General features: G+C 40.8%; 1 protein-coding gene across 15 annotated transcripts in view; it reads right to left on the reverse strand.

The window, feature by feature from the left end:
* Window positions 1–14,244, reverse strand: part of TCF12 (transcription factor 12) — a 143,758-nt gene that overhangs the window by 109,094 nt on the left and 20,420 nt on the right. For 2 of the 15 annotated variants that reach the window (XM_082198454.1, XM_082198453.1), the window contains exon 3: window positions 4,477–4,538. The exons of the other annotated variants lie outside the window; for them this stretch is intronic. The gene's annotated coding sequence lies outside the window, so the exon portion shown is untranslated. The remainder of the gene's footprint in view (window positions 1–4,476; window positions 4,539–14,244) is intronic. 15 annotated transcript variants of the gene reach the window in all.

A 14,244-nucleotide genomic window follows, 5' to 3' on the forward strand; every position in this document is an offset into this window, starting at 1 on the left:
TAGGTGTAAGCAGTCATTTGTCAATTCAGTTACATCCAGCCAGGTCTCTGTAACACATGTCAGGCTGGCAGCTTAATCCAATTAAACAATGCATGGTGTTCTTATTTCTATCAATAGCTATTTGCAAAAAATGGAGCCTATAGATTCCGAGGCACAAGCCAACTAATGGCACACATCAGGGGAGGCTTGCTGCCTTCATGCCCTGTTTGTGGCCTTGAAGTGGGCTTTCGCAGAAGGTACAAGCAACAGATTACTGCTGTTCCTTCTGACAAATATACAGTTGGAAGAGAGAAAATACGCCCCTTCTTTACTTCTGGGTGGTGGGTGTGTAAGAGGGTTTGCCTCCCTCCTTTCCTGTTAAGTTTTGAATAAGAGGGAGCAACAGCAGTGGTGAGGCATTGCTGGCAAAATCTGCAGAAGCCCAATGAGTATCTTAAGGGCTGTCACATGGAAGACGGAACAAGCTTGTTTTTTCCTGCTCTGGAGAGTAGGACTCAAACCAATGGCTTCAAGTTACAAGAAAGGAGATTCCGACTAAACATATGGAAAAACTTTCTGACAGTAAGAGCTGTTCGACAGTGGAACAGTCTCTGTCAGGAAGCTGTTGACTCTCCTTCCTTGGAGGTTTCTAAGCAGAGGTTGGATAGCCATCTGTCCTGGATGCTTTAGCTGAGATTCCTGCATTGCAGGGGGCTGGACTAGATGACCCTCAGGATCCCTTCCAACTCTACCATTATATGATTCTATGAACTCAAGGGACAGAAACCATGTCTTCTTTCCTTCCCATTCTCTCTTGAAGAACAGGTAAATTTGTTCCCACAAATTGCCAGCCATTTGTGGCAATTTGTTCTCACAAGTTGCCAGCCATCCTCATTGCTGCTTCCAGCACAAAATAAGGGGAGAAGCAACAGCTTACTTCATAGCTGTCAACTTTTCCCTTTTCTTGCAAGGAATCCTATTCAGAATAAGGGAATTCCCCTTTAAAAAAGGGAAACGTTGACAGCTATGGCTTATTTCCTCCATGGAGCAGAATGAGTAAGAATTACACTAGTTTCTCTCTTTCCTCATTAGATGTTTGTGGGGGAAACAACTATAAATGAATACAATCAGGACCCAGCATACAAATACTGCCTAGCCCGAGAGACTGATAGGATGCAAGTATACGAACTACTCCCCTCCCACACCACTTCAACTAACAATTAACTGAACACACCATACTACTGAATTAAATGCCAGGTGAAATTTAAGCTTTGCAACCTTTGTGAAAACTTGGCTGAGATTAAGACTTCCTTAGCATTCCAGAAGTGAGGGACAACTGTAGTAAAATACATGCTCCTAGTTGCTACCATCTTAAGCTGATTCAGTGATGAAAAACTAAATTTGGCCTACTTACTCAACCAAAACTGGCAGTCCTAGCTGATATGACATAGTCTTTCCTATATTCCCAGGCAACTCATAAATCTTGGCCAGTCCAAATCCCACATTCCTCTCACCAACACAAGGAAACAAACTCAAGAGACCTGATGCTCCTACAAGCACCTTCTTTTCCCAAAGACAAAGTGAGTTCCACCCTGAACATTAGAGTATGGATCTCTATACACACACATTCCAGCCTGCAAAGCCCATCATTTTTAGTGTTTCCCCTTTAGTGGAAATTAGTCTCTAAGAGATGCCTCAGATAAGCATTTCTGGAACTATAGTTCAGGTACCATCAGTGGCTGCAGCCAACTTTCAGGTGGAACTCTACCTCACCCATCTACTTATCAACAGAAGAGCAGTGAGGCTGTTTGAATGTGTGTCTGTCTACCCATTTGAATATGTGAGGTGTGTGCGTGAGCGTGTGTGTGTGTGTGTGTGTGTGTTTAATATCAAGACAATTTCATAAGCATTAACTTACATCCAACTCAAACCACAATATTCAGTCATTAAAATAAGACATAACCAATCTGCAGTGAAGATAAAATAGAAGTCTCAGTGACGCCTCTCACCCAAATGTCTTTGACACTTGCAAAGAGACACAATGAAACCTCCAATGGAAGGAGTTCAACAGCCAGGGGATCACCACAGAGAAGGCCCTACCAACGACAGTAACTGTCTTGCTGATTGTGCCAATAGTCACTTCTATCTGCTACCATTATATTGCTGGCCCTAATCCTGTACTGCCATTCTGTGACTGATGGCTTCAGTAATTTTCAGCCCTCTGGTATGCCCTGGGAGTAGAAAGCTAGAGAACTCATCTTTCAGAACAAGCCCCTACTGACAAACAATGCACCCAAAGCAGATCTGAGTTGGAATGAGAGGCCAATCTACACCCAGGGCTGCAGTTTTTGCAGGGTAGTGGCTCAACTTAGGTAGGTAGTCTCACCCCCACCATCTGCCAACTGATGGCACAATAAGTCAGAATGTGGAGACAATACTCTGAGGAAAACCCTGTTCAAGCATAATATATTCATCATTAACAAATATGACAATATTTCAAAGTAATTCACTTTTCCTATATACTTTCATTGGGAATTTTAGTACTTAGGTACATTTGCCAACCTAGCAGTTCGAAAGCACGTCAAAGTGCAAGTAGATTAATAGGTACCGCTCCGGCGGGAAGGTAAATGGCATTTCCGTGCGCTGCTCTGGTTCGCCAGAAGTGGCTTAGTTATGCTGGCCACATGACCCAGAAGCTGTACGCCGGCTCCCTCGGCCAATAAAGCGAGATGAGTGCCGCAACCCCAGAGTCGGTCACGACTGGACCTAATGGTCAGGTCCCTTTACCTTTACTTTTTTACATCTGCTATGCTCTGCCGAGATTAGTTTACATGGTAACAAAGGATTGCCCAAAAAAACTTTAAAGAATCTTTTTATTGCACCTCATGCTCTAGCAAGTCAGCTCAGAAACTGAGAAGGGGCAGGAGGAACTGGCCCAAATCACATGTCTACAATTCTCTCTACAACTAGCAGCATTCAATGGTTGAACAATATTTTACTATATTAGAATGCAGACACAAAGTTATTGAGAAAATGCCCGTAATAGGTTTCCTATTCCCCACCTCGCTGCAGCTTAAAGTTGTAGTAGATCCAAGCCCCTTCCTCACTCTCTCTTCAACAGGAATTAAATTAGGTTATCCAAGGGCTGTGTAAGTCAATCAAAATGACCAATGACCCATAAAAAGTGACACAATTTCATTAAATATTAAATAAGTAGATCAGCAAGAAATGTACAGCATATATAGTATTCTATTTTTCCCCATACAGTGGTGCCTCACAAGACGAAAAGAATCCGTTCTGTGATTCTCTTCGTCTAGCGGTTTTTTCGTCTTGCGAAGCAAGCCCATTGACGGATTAGCGCTATTAACGGCTTATCTGCTGATCGGATCAGCTGATAAGCGGCTTAGCGGCTTAGAAAAAGGGGGAGGAAGGAAAAAAAACCCAGCAGGAACTCGCAAGACATTGTCGTCTTGCGAAGCAAGCCCATAGGAGATTTGTTTTGCGAAGCACCTCCAAAACGGAAAACCCTTTCGTCGAGCGGGTTTTCCGTCTTGCGAGGCATTCGTCTTGCGGGGCACCACTGTATTATTTAAATTACATTATAAAGAGTATATGCTACAAATTAATATTTAGAAACACTGCATTTCACTGGGCAGGCACAGTACTTGTTTGTAAGTTCAAGCATAAATAAGTAACAGTAAACCTAAAACTCAAGAGTAATATTACCTAAGTGACATTTTATAAGTTTCTAAATCTGCAGAAACGCACAGTTCTAGCATAAAATAATCCTTATGCTTGCATGTCATCTTAAAGTCCAACAGCAGCTAAACAAAATTAACATATATATCAGTAGGCAAACTTTCTTCCTAGAGTCCATCTCCCAAAAATCCTTTTATCAAGTGAAAAGCAGACAATTAATATAAAGCAAAATTGATTTGGGTGGTAAAATTTATACACTGCAATGATACAGTGCCCTGGAAGGCCAGCAATCACTATAAGAAAGTCTAAGAGTATAACAGTAGGTATTTGTTTTACTCATATTCCCTCTTTGCTAGATCTAAAGTAGAAGCATGAAACAGAGTTTACTTTGGGTAGGATCCAAAGACCTGCTTAGGTTCTTGCAGGAGACTTTAACCTGATTAGTGGAGTTTTAAAAATTTTCATTGAATAGCTCACTACCATGTACCATCACAAACTATTTAGAAACTGCCTCCACGATTGTGGAGAGGGGAAGATTCTGCCAATGAAAAAGTAATCTAAAGTCCTTGTTCCATGGGTTGCTGGCACTTAAAAAAAAATATTCTTGACTTTGGCTTTAGCTATATCCTGAGCAGCAGCTTCATGGACAGCACTAGCAAAAAAAATTTTTTAAAAAAATGGGTCACAGCATCTGATCTAAAATATGACTTTCCATTCTTTTCTCCCAGGGAAGTCTGGTTAGATGCCATGCTACATCTTTCAGTTCCATTGCCTCTACATTAGGGGGGAATATCTTACTTGCTTATTCTGTTTCATGGAGTTCTTCTATATCATCCAAGACGCTTGGGTGCAGTTGTTCCCTGCAAGCAGATGGAGACAGCAACAAATAGAATTTTTTAATGGCGTCATCCCCTTATTCAAGGGGAGTTCACAGGCTCAAAATCCTACGTTTTCCAAGAAAAGTAAAAATAATAATACTATACCACACATATTACTTTGTAAATGTTTAAACCTCAAGTGATGGTAATACTAACTGATAAAAATATAGGAGTTACAATCCATATGAATGTTAAGTATTATGCAGACAAAACAAAAAAACTCAACTACTCGTTTATTAATAAATATCTAAAAGAGGGAGAGGGAGGTGGTCATTTTAATGCAGTTATCATCCCCATTTGATTACAGATATTACATTTGGTCATTCAAATGTTAGGAAATTGTACTATTTTGTGATTACACCCACCTCCATGTCTAATTAGCAGCACTTGCACTAGTCCAGTTTTCAACTGTCACCTTCTTTAAAAATGATTCTCTAGCAAACCTAATTCTGTTTCCAACTCTGTAGTACACTAGTTTGTAATACAACCTGACCCTCCTACAGACTTTTAACACAGCTATGTGATCAGAAAAACCACCTCACATGCATTTTCTGACATCAACACGCACACCATTTTCAGTGTCAGTGCTAGAAATTAACCGGACACATTTTGTGTCTGGCACAGGTCCAACTGCAACCACGTGGAGATCTCTGGGTGCCAGGTTGGTGCCAGGGGAAAACAAATGTCACTTAGAGAAAGATCTGAAATATTTTCCTTGAAGCTTGAATTTGTTTTATTCTGGATTGTTTTATTTGATGTTTTAATATGTTGCAAACTGCTTTAGGATTTGTAATTTTAAATATAAAGTGGTACAGAAATGAAATGAATGGCAACAACAAACCTCTTGGGGGTGGGGGAAGACCCTGGACAATCCATTGTGGCAACCGTAACCTAGGTTTAAGGTGCCATTTGGCGATTTGATGATATATCTGGGTTTTTAACACTGGTCAGTGCCGAAAGGGGTCTAGGCCGGGAACAGAAGGCACTTGTGCATGAGGCAGTTGGGAACAGCAACCCCGCGTAAGCGGGGATTCTTCTGTAAACTACATACATTCTTAAGCAATGCTATTAACCACACACCCAGATATTTAGTCTTCTTTTCAATCTTTAAGGCTGATAAACTTTGTAATGTATTTTTACTCTCATCATTCATATTTTTTACCAGAAATTTTGTTTTATCTTTATTAATTTTAAGACCTGCTGTTTCTCCTTTTTTTTTTATCTCTTCCAGTGCTTTTGCGATTGACTCTATTGGTTCCTTTACAGATACCACCACGTCATCTGCAAAATTAATTTATATTGTCTCTGTCCCACCCTTATACCTTTAATTTATTGATTACATCTTATTCTTTGCGCCAAAAGTTATAAAACTGTTATAAACAATAAAGGTGACAGCTGGCAACATTATCTAGCTCCTTTAGTTATTTTACAATTCTCTGTCAATACATTATTTATTATCAATTTTGCTGATCAGTATATATTATCTTAACTCCTTTTATAAAAGTGTTTCCACAACCCATATATTCCAAAACCTTAAAGATAAAGTCCCAGGAGACATTGTCAAATGCTTTCTCGGCATCTAAAAAGGCCCTCCCTTTTGTTGGTGCTAAACTTCATGCCAGCTCTCTTAACCTGGCTGTCAAATTTACTGATATCGCAATGCTCCTTGGCAGTGTTAGAAACTCAGGCCAAATGGATCTTAAACCTTGGTTGCGGTTGCCACAATGGAATGTCTATTTTTGCAATAAAGTTTTTTTTATATTTATCATTTCATTTCTATTCTGCTTTATACAGTGGTGCCCCGCAAGACAAATGCCTCGCAAGACGGAAAACTCACTAGACGAAAGAGTTTTCCATTTTGGAGGTGCTTCGCAAAACAAATTTCCTATGGGCTTGCTTCGCAAGACGACAATGTCTTGCGAGTTCCTGCTGGTTTTTCCCCCCTTCCCCCCTTTTTCTAAGCCGCTAAGCCGCTTATCAGCTGATCCGATCAGCAGATAAGCCGCTAAAAGCCACTAATAGCGCTAATCCGTCAATGGGCTTGCTTCGCAAGACGAAAAAACCGCAAGACGAAGAGAATCACAGAACGGATTCTTTTCGTCTTGCGAGGCACCACTGTATTTTAAGGAAAAAATCTCAAAGCAGTTTACAACACATTAAAATATAAAATTAAACAATCCATAAAAAAACAAATTCATGCTTCAAGGGAAATATTTCAGATTCTTCTCTAAGTAACATTTTGCTTTCCCCTACTTATTTACCTACTTAATTTATAAAGCTGCCCCATAGCCGAAGTACTCTAGGGAGCCAGTGTGGTGTTGGGGTAAGAGATTCGGACCAGGACCTGGGAGATCAGTTCAAATCCCCACTCAGTCATGAAGCTCACTGGGTGACCTTGGGCCAATCAGAGCCTCTTAACCTGCGTCACAGGGTTGTTGTAGGTATTGAGGAGGGGTGAATCATGTGCTTTTTGGAGAAAAGGTGGGATATAAATGCAATAAATAAGCTCTTCTGCTTACCAGTTTAAGCACCCTGGGGAGGCCCGCTATATATGATGGCAAATATTTATTTGAAACACTAGTTCATGTAAAGGTAATAAAATTTCTGACATAACTAGTGGGAGATTGTTGGGCAACTGTGAAGCTAGTTCCTTTTCTCTCTGTGTGTGTTGAGTAATTCTATAAAATATTTACATAAGCATTTATATAACCATTAAGGTTGAGATTTTCTGGTTAGACCCAACATCATTCCCAGTGCATTACATTCACGCGTGGAAGCAATTTTTGGAAGGAGACATATACACGCATCAATCAGTGTCCAAGCAATTAACTTCAAAGCCACAATGCTTTAATTGTATTAGCAATGTAATTGTAAAGTATTAGAATGCTAATAAACACTCCCACTGCAGTATCCCTTAATCATTCAGGCGACTAATACGATGCCTGAATTCAAAATAGCAAACAAACAAGTGCAGCATGCGGCAGTTCCTTTTAAGGCGAAAACAGTTGTGAGACACTGTTCATAGAATAGACAGTGGTGTCAGTCAAACAAAACATCAATTTTCCTCTTCCTGCCTAAGAATTCTTGTATTTGTCCTTTTCCCAAAAAATGGAGAGAACATACATAAGATTCTCAAGGCACCTTCCAGTCAGGTGGAGCTATATCAGACACCTTCAGACCTCAACTTTTAGGATACAACAACTCCTGGCTCCATGCCTCCACATCATCCAAAAGAAAAGCATAGGGGGACCAAAGACAAGCCTTTTCACCCTACATGTGTGACACAGTTCCCAGAGTTCTGCCAGGTGCAGCCTTCACTTTCTTTTCAGCATTACACTACAATGTTTTTACTTGCCCAGGCCTTTCAAGTTTGTTTTGTTCTTCTATGCTGCTGTTTTAGCTTCATGCTGTGACTTGTGGGATGTTACTATATTTTTATGTGATTCTTTGTTAGCTCATCCGAGAGTCACAAATAAATATTTTAAATAAAATAAATACAGAAGATGAAACTCTTCTCCAGCAGTAGACAACCTGACAGCATAAGTTCTCATAGACCAATAATAATAATAGCAATGCCCTAGCACCACAGACACCAAAGGAACTGTCCTCTGAATTTTTCATGTAATTATCACCTAAGACAAATATAGCCATTCTAAATATATATAAAAGTAGGTCCTACAGACATACATTGATAGAACGTATCTCATAGCAACAGAAGAAATTCCAGTCATTACAATTATTATATTTTTGCCATTCCAAAAAATATAACTGAACCTTAAGAACTGTTGGCCCTTCATTTCTTAAAACAAACAAACAAACAAAGGGTAGGAGGAAAATAAGATGCTTGGGTCATTCCATATCAAGTGATCCAGGTTTTTTTTACCACATCATCCAATTTTCTTAATATTTTGTACACTTGCTGAATTATCAAAACTAAGTTTAAATCTAAAAATTTAAATTTTCATTTCATCCTGTTATAAGGGATTGAAAATTCAAAAGAATGACAATTTTGGCTTTGCCTGACTACACACAAATGTCAAAAGCTCAGCCCATAATTGAGATATTTCAAAACTAAAAATACCAATCTCTTCAGAACTTCATGGGCTTTAATGGGATATGTCATATGATTGATTTACTTTAATTTTTAAAGTTAAGTTACAAAATTTTAAATTTTAAAGTGTGATTTTAAAAATTTAGTATGATTAAAAATGTCAAAAATGTATGGATTATTGATTATTTCTAGGAGCTACCTGCAAAATTTCATATTGGGATCTCAATGGGAACCACATTTTTAAAAACATATTTTGTGAATACATGCCCTATTGGGTTCTAATTAGGATACCAATTCTTGGAGCAGAACATAAAAGAGTAAACAAAACATCAAACTATAATATCAGTTACTTCAGGCATTTCGTTAGAAAGCTAGTAAGACTTTTTTTTTTTACAAATGTGTGTTCCAAAGCAGCATAATAGCTTGCTGTTACACGATAGAAATTTTTTTTTTTGGGGGGGGGAGCTCAACAACCCGAGTGTTGGGTGACCTCGGGTGCTAGTGGGCCATGGTCCGCTGCTGCCCGTGCACCACACCACCTCGCTGCCCCAGACACTGGCGGGGGTTGCTACGCCAGTGACTTGAATATTTAATAAAATATCAAGGTTGTTCTGTTTGATGTTTAAAATATTCATTTCTTGATTTTGGGTTCAAAAAAACAGGGGTTGTCTTATACATGGATAAATACGGGGGGTGCGCGCTCACATGTATAACAAAAATTTAAAAATGAAATTAAGCACAACAAAATGAATATTGGTATCCTTCAGTATAATATAAAGTTTTGACTACACCATGCAGTTTTCAAGAAACAGATATAAAGAAATATTTGTGAATCAGCATCTTCAGCAGCTTGAGTTACCATGGCTTAAATATGTATGAAATCAGAACAGCCAAGTTAGCATTTTAAAAGATTAAAAATGCAGGGGGGGGGGACTGTGGCAGCGGAACGTCTTCAGATTTTTCATATCAAGAAAATACAACATTATATACATTTCGCTTTGTTCACCTGTAATCACCTTTTACAATCATCTCAAGGTGATATGCAATGAAACAGCAGTTACAATTTTTAGTAATATAATATAATTTTAATATACAGTAGCTCCATGTGTGATGTAACACCTCCCAGTTAAAGCTCCTTATCTAGCTTTCTTCATCAAACACATCTGAGGCTGTGAGTGTCCAGAACACAGATAGGCTAGGATAGAGGTTTTCAACCTTTTTGAGTCCACAGCTCCCTTAACCAACTCCATTCTTTCTGCGGAACCCCTATGGGGCTCAGGAGTCCAGCTATGTCACCCCTTGCATGCAGAGTCAGCAGCCCCTCACCCCTTTTTGAACACCCTCCTTTGTGGAGTGTTCCCTCAGCCTCCTCTCCTCTCCTTGGGAGTCCTCCGGGAAGCTACCGCTGCCATCTCTGAGCTGCCCCTCCTTGCCCCAAAGAGGGGTGCCTCCCAGAGGCACCATTTGCCTGTGGAGCTTATAGCCAGGGCTGCTGTCATAAACAGCTGTGCCAGCCTTTGGGAGGCAGATGCAAGAGGGCATCAGAGGGAGGAAAGGAAAGGAAAGAGGGACAGAGGCTAGTGTTGCCCGCAACACCCTGATGAGTCATTTAAGGCATCCCAGGCTGCCACGGCACACTGGTTGAAAACCCCTGGGATAGGACAAATATTCAATGCAAACAAGTTGGCTGGTGGTTCATTCACCCAGATGGAAGACGGAATTATACTCTGAGTACTTGAGATTTTGAAAGATGTGTTGAGGTGATCAAAATCTGTTATTTCTATATAAAGCTCTAATTTGACAAAACCAACTTTGATTTACGTGGATGACAGGAATGTAATGAACGTTTGGAATAACCGATGCATGAGTGGCAATGGAAGGATATTCTGGTGTCTGTGCAATTACCGTATTTTTCGCTCTATAACACGCATCTGACCATAACACGCATGTAGTTTTTAGAGGAGGAAAACGAGGAAAAAATATTCTAAATGAAACAGTGGATGTATGATTTTTATGGTTCATGCTGTGGCCACAGACATGTGATCTGACAGTGAGTTTGGGGTAGCCCAATGCAAAAATCCTGAGGATCCATGTGGATCCGTGCTTTGTAACCACGTTTTAAGTGGGGAGGGAAGGAAGGAAAAGAACTCAAGGGACAAGGAGCTTTTCCACGGGGAGGAGGGAGGGAAAGACCCCTTACTTCTCTCGCCCTGACCTAGCCACTGTGATCCATGCGACGGTCACCTCCAGACTGGATTATTGTAACTCGCTCTACGTGGGGCTGCCCTTGAGACTGACCCAGAAACTCCAGCGGGTGCAGAATGCCGCAGCGAGACTCCTTACGGGGTCCTCGCTGCGAGATCACATTCATTCGGTGCTATACCAGCTGCACTGGCTCCCGGTGGAGTACAGGATCAGGTTTAAGGTGCTGGTTTTAACCTTCAAAGCCCTATACGGCCTAGGACCCTCGTATCTACGGGACCGCCTCTCCTGGTATGCCCCACAGAGGAACTTACGGTCCTCAAATAAAAACATCTTGAAGGTCCCAGGCCTCAGAGAGGTTAGGCTGGCCTCAACTAGAGCCAGGGCTTTTTCGGCTGCGGCTCCAACCTGGTGGAACGCTCTGTCACAAGAGACAAGGGCCCTGCAGGACTTGGCATCTTTCCGCAGGGCCTGCAAGACAGAGCTGTTCCACCAGGCCTTTGGTTGGGGCACAGCCTGACTCCCTCCTTTGGCAATCCTTACAATACTTTAGTTTATGGTTGCCATCAATTCTGATTTTAATTAATTCTTATGATGTTTTTATAATGTTGCACTATTTTAGTGTTGTTAGCCGCCCTGAGCCCGGCTTCGGCTGGGGAGGGCGGGATATAAATAAAATTTATTATTATTATTATTATTATTATTATTATTATTATTATTATTATTATTATTATTGCTTTAAAGGTATACTTAAGGTATTTGCCCTGTGCCTGGGTTTTTTTCCATTTAACAGTTTGCAGCCTTTTCCTTCCGCTCCTTGTTTTGAGGCGGAATAGATTTGAGCAAGTGAGGAGGACTTGGATTGCAGGGGATTCGCCATTAGCTGTGTAAAAGTGCTCCTCCTTGCAGCCTGAATGATAAGCAGCCACCAGCAGCAATAGAATGGAGCACAAAAAAGCGGTAGGGGCACTAGGACCCAGACAATGCTCAAATCTATCCTGCCTGAAAACAAGCTGCTCCATCCCAGCCGATCAGCTGAGACACGGGGATTTGCAAAGTTTTCCCCTCTCCCTCATTCCCTCCCCAGCCTTTTTTTTTACTTCCTGGTTTTCACTGCGCTGGCTCAGAGCTCGAGGTTGGTTTTATTTTGCTGCTGGTTGCTTAAATTTTATCTTTCCTGCCGTCTCTCTGCAGCCTCATTGCTCTGTTTAGAGAGCGCGCAGACCTTTGCTAGCGTCTGTCCCTCCTCCCGTGTAAGCGGCTGCTGCCGGCTTTGCTGCTATGGCTCTCCTTCCCTCCCTCCTTCCTGGCTCCAGGTCGCTTTAAAGAAAGCAAAGTGAGAGCCTCGTAGAGCGTGTAAGTGGCTCCCGCTTTGCCTGACTGACGGCAGCCATGGCTCTGATCCGTGCATTCGCTCCTTAACACGCACAGGCATTTTCCCTTACTTTCTCGGAGCAAAAAAGTGCGTGTTTTGGAGCGAAGTTTACGGTAACTTCTTCAGATCTCAGATTGCATTTAATACAACAAAAATAATTTTCAGAAAGTATTGGATCCACCACCACATCTTCCAGAACTTGATAGAGAAGCAGAGATTGGATTCTGCATGTATTGATGGTGACAAATACCTGGAAGAATGCTCTCCACTACTGACTGTGCAGTGCTTAGAAGATTTCTCAACATTAGCTGCATTTGAGAAAGCAACCCAACAGCAGCAACTGGAAGGAAAATTGTCTGATATTTGGGCTTTGTATTTATATGAATTTTCATGAGGAAGTACTGACTGACAGGACTTGCTTACAGCTCCAAGTGGTGTGACTGGACTGAATCCCTAGCTTTCTGTTCTTGCATTGTTTAAAGGACTGATCACTGTCTGTTCAGTGTACATGTATGTGCTTTTGTTCTATGAGAAATTGTTTAAAACTGAATAAAAACATTGGATGGTATTCAACTGAGTTTTATCCTGAGCAGACTCACTGAAATTAATGGCTCTACCTTAGACATGTTCATTAATTGCAGTTTGTTTACTCTGAGTAAAACTTATCTGAATACCACCCACTGGTTAAAAAGTCATGATGTGTTCTTACTAAATTCCTTGCTTAGGTTCTTTATTTGTTCTCCATCTCTTCTGGTAGTTAAACTTGGAGAGAAATGTCGTTTATTCAGGAGATTTGAAACTTATTGCATGAAACCTATTTCTGGCCTCTCCAATAATACATACAGGAGCTAAATCTCAGCTGGTTTTTTGGTCATTAGACCAAAAAAATTGTAACTTTGTCAGCAACTTGCAACATGGCATACTGTAACACTAAAAAGGAAACACCTTAATCAACATTTCATTCCATGAAAGAAGAGGCCACACATATCAGGGAGAATGCTATCCATGCTAAACTTGTAGAGCAAAATATACATATTGCTTAAAGAATAAACAGACTTAATTGGGATATGCAGGGGGAAAGAAAGAGAACAAATTTATGGAACCACAGAAAGGGGGAGGGAAGTTGAAGATTGATATCTAAGAATTGTTTCCTTTTTTGCTGAAATGTTTATTTGTTATAAATGAAAATCATAATTTTTTTAATGTGTTTTGCTTAAACCAAAACATGCTAAATTTCAGTACAAACTTGTAGTTTTGTGATTAATTAGGGTAGAGAAATCAGAACTGGGAAATGTTACACAGTAATATTATTCAGTAAAGACAATGTTGCAATATTAGTAGTAGTAGCATGAGCCAAGGAATCCGTTTTAGATTTCACCTTGCCTTAAGTACAGTGGTGCCCCGCAAGACGAATGCCTTGCAAGACGAAAAACATCGCAAGACGAAAAGACTCGCGGAACGAATTAATTTCGTCTTGCGAGGCACCACTGCAAGCTACTACGGTAATGCCTCCGCGAACATCCACCTCGTCTAGCATCCATTCCGGCGAACGTCTGCAGCAAACCCGGAAGTACCGGAACAAGTTACTTCCGGGTTTGCCACTCGCACATGTACAGAAGCGCTAAATTGCGCTTCACGCATGCACAGAAACGCAAACCACTCCATGCACATGCGCAGACACGGCACTTTGCCCTGCGTCCTTTTCGGCTAGGGCTCCGGAATGGATCCCAGCTACAAAATGAGGTACGACTGTACATTCTTAGCTTTTGCAAGTCCAATTGCAACAAAGAAGTGGAAGTAATCCTGACATCTCTTACTTACATGGCTATTTTAAGATTGATAATATAGGTAATAATATTTATACACTCTCAATCAAGTCCAGTTAGCCATGGTGAGCTTTAAGCCACACAAACCCTAAATTGAAATCTATAGATCAGACTGCACTCTTTGGTGTTATCTCTGCTTTGGCTAAACCCATGGTTTATGGTGACAAAAAATAGATACAGAAAGACTCTGGTTCATGTACTGTTCCTTGCCTCTTCCAGTGCAGTTAGAAGGAG

Source organism: Podarcis vaucheri (assembly GCF_965113315.1).
Source record: "Podarcis vaucheri genome assembly, chromosome: 14".
NCBI classification, from domain to species: Eukaryota; Metazoa; Chordata; class Lepidosauria; order Squamata; family Lacertidae; genus Podarcis; species Podarcis vaucheri.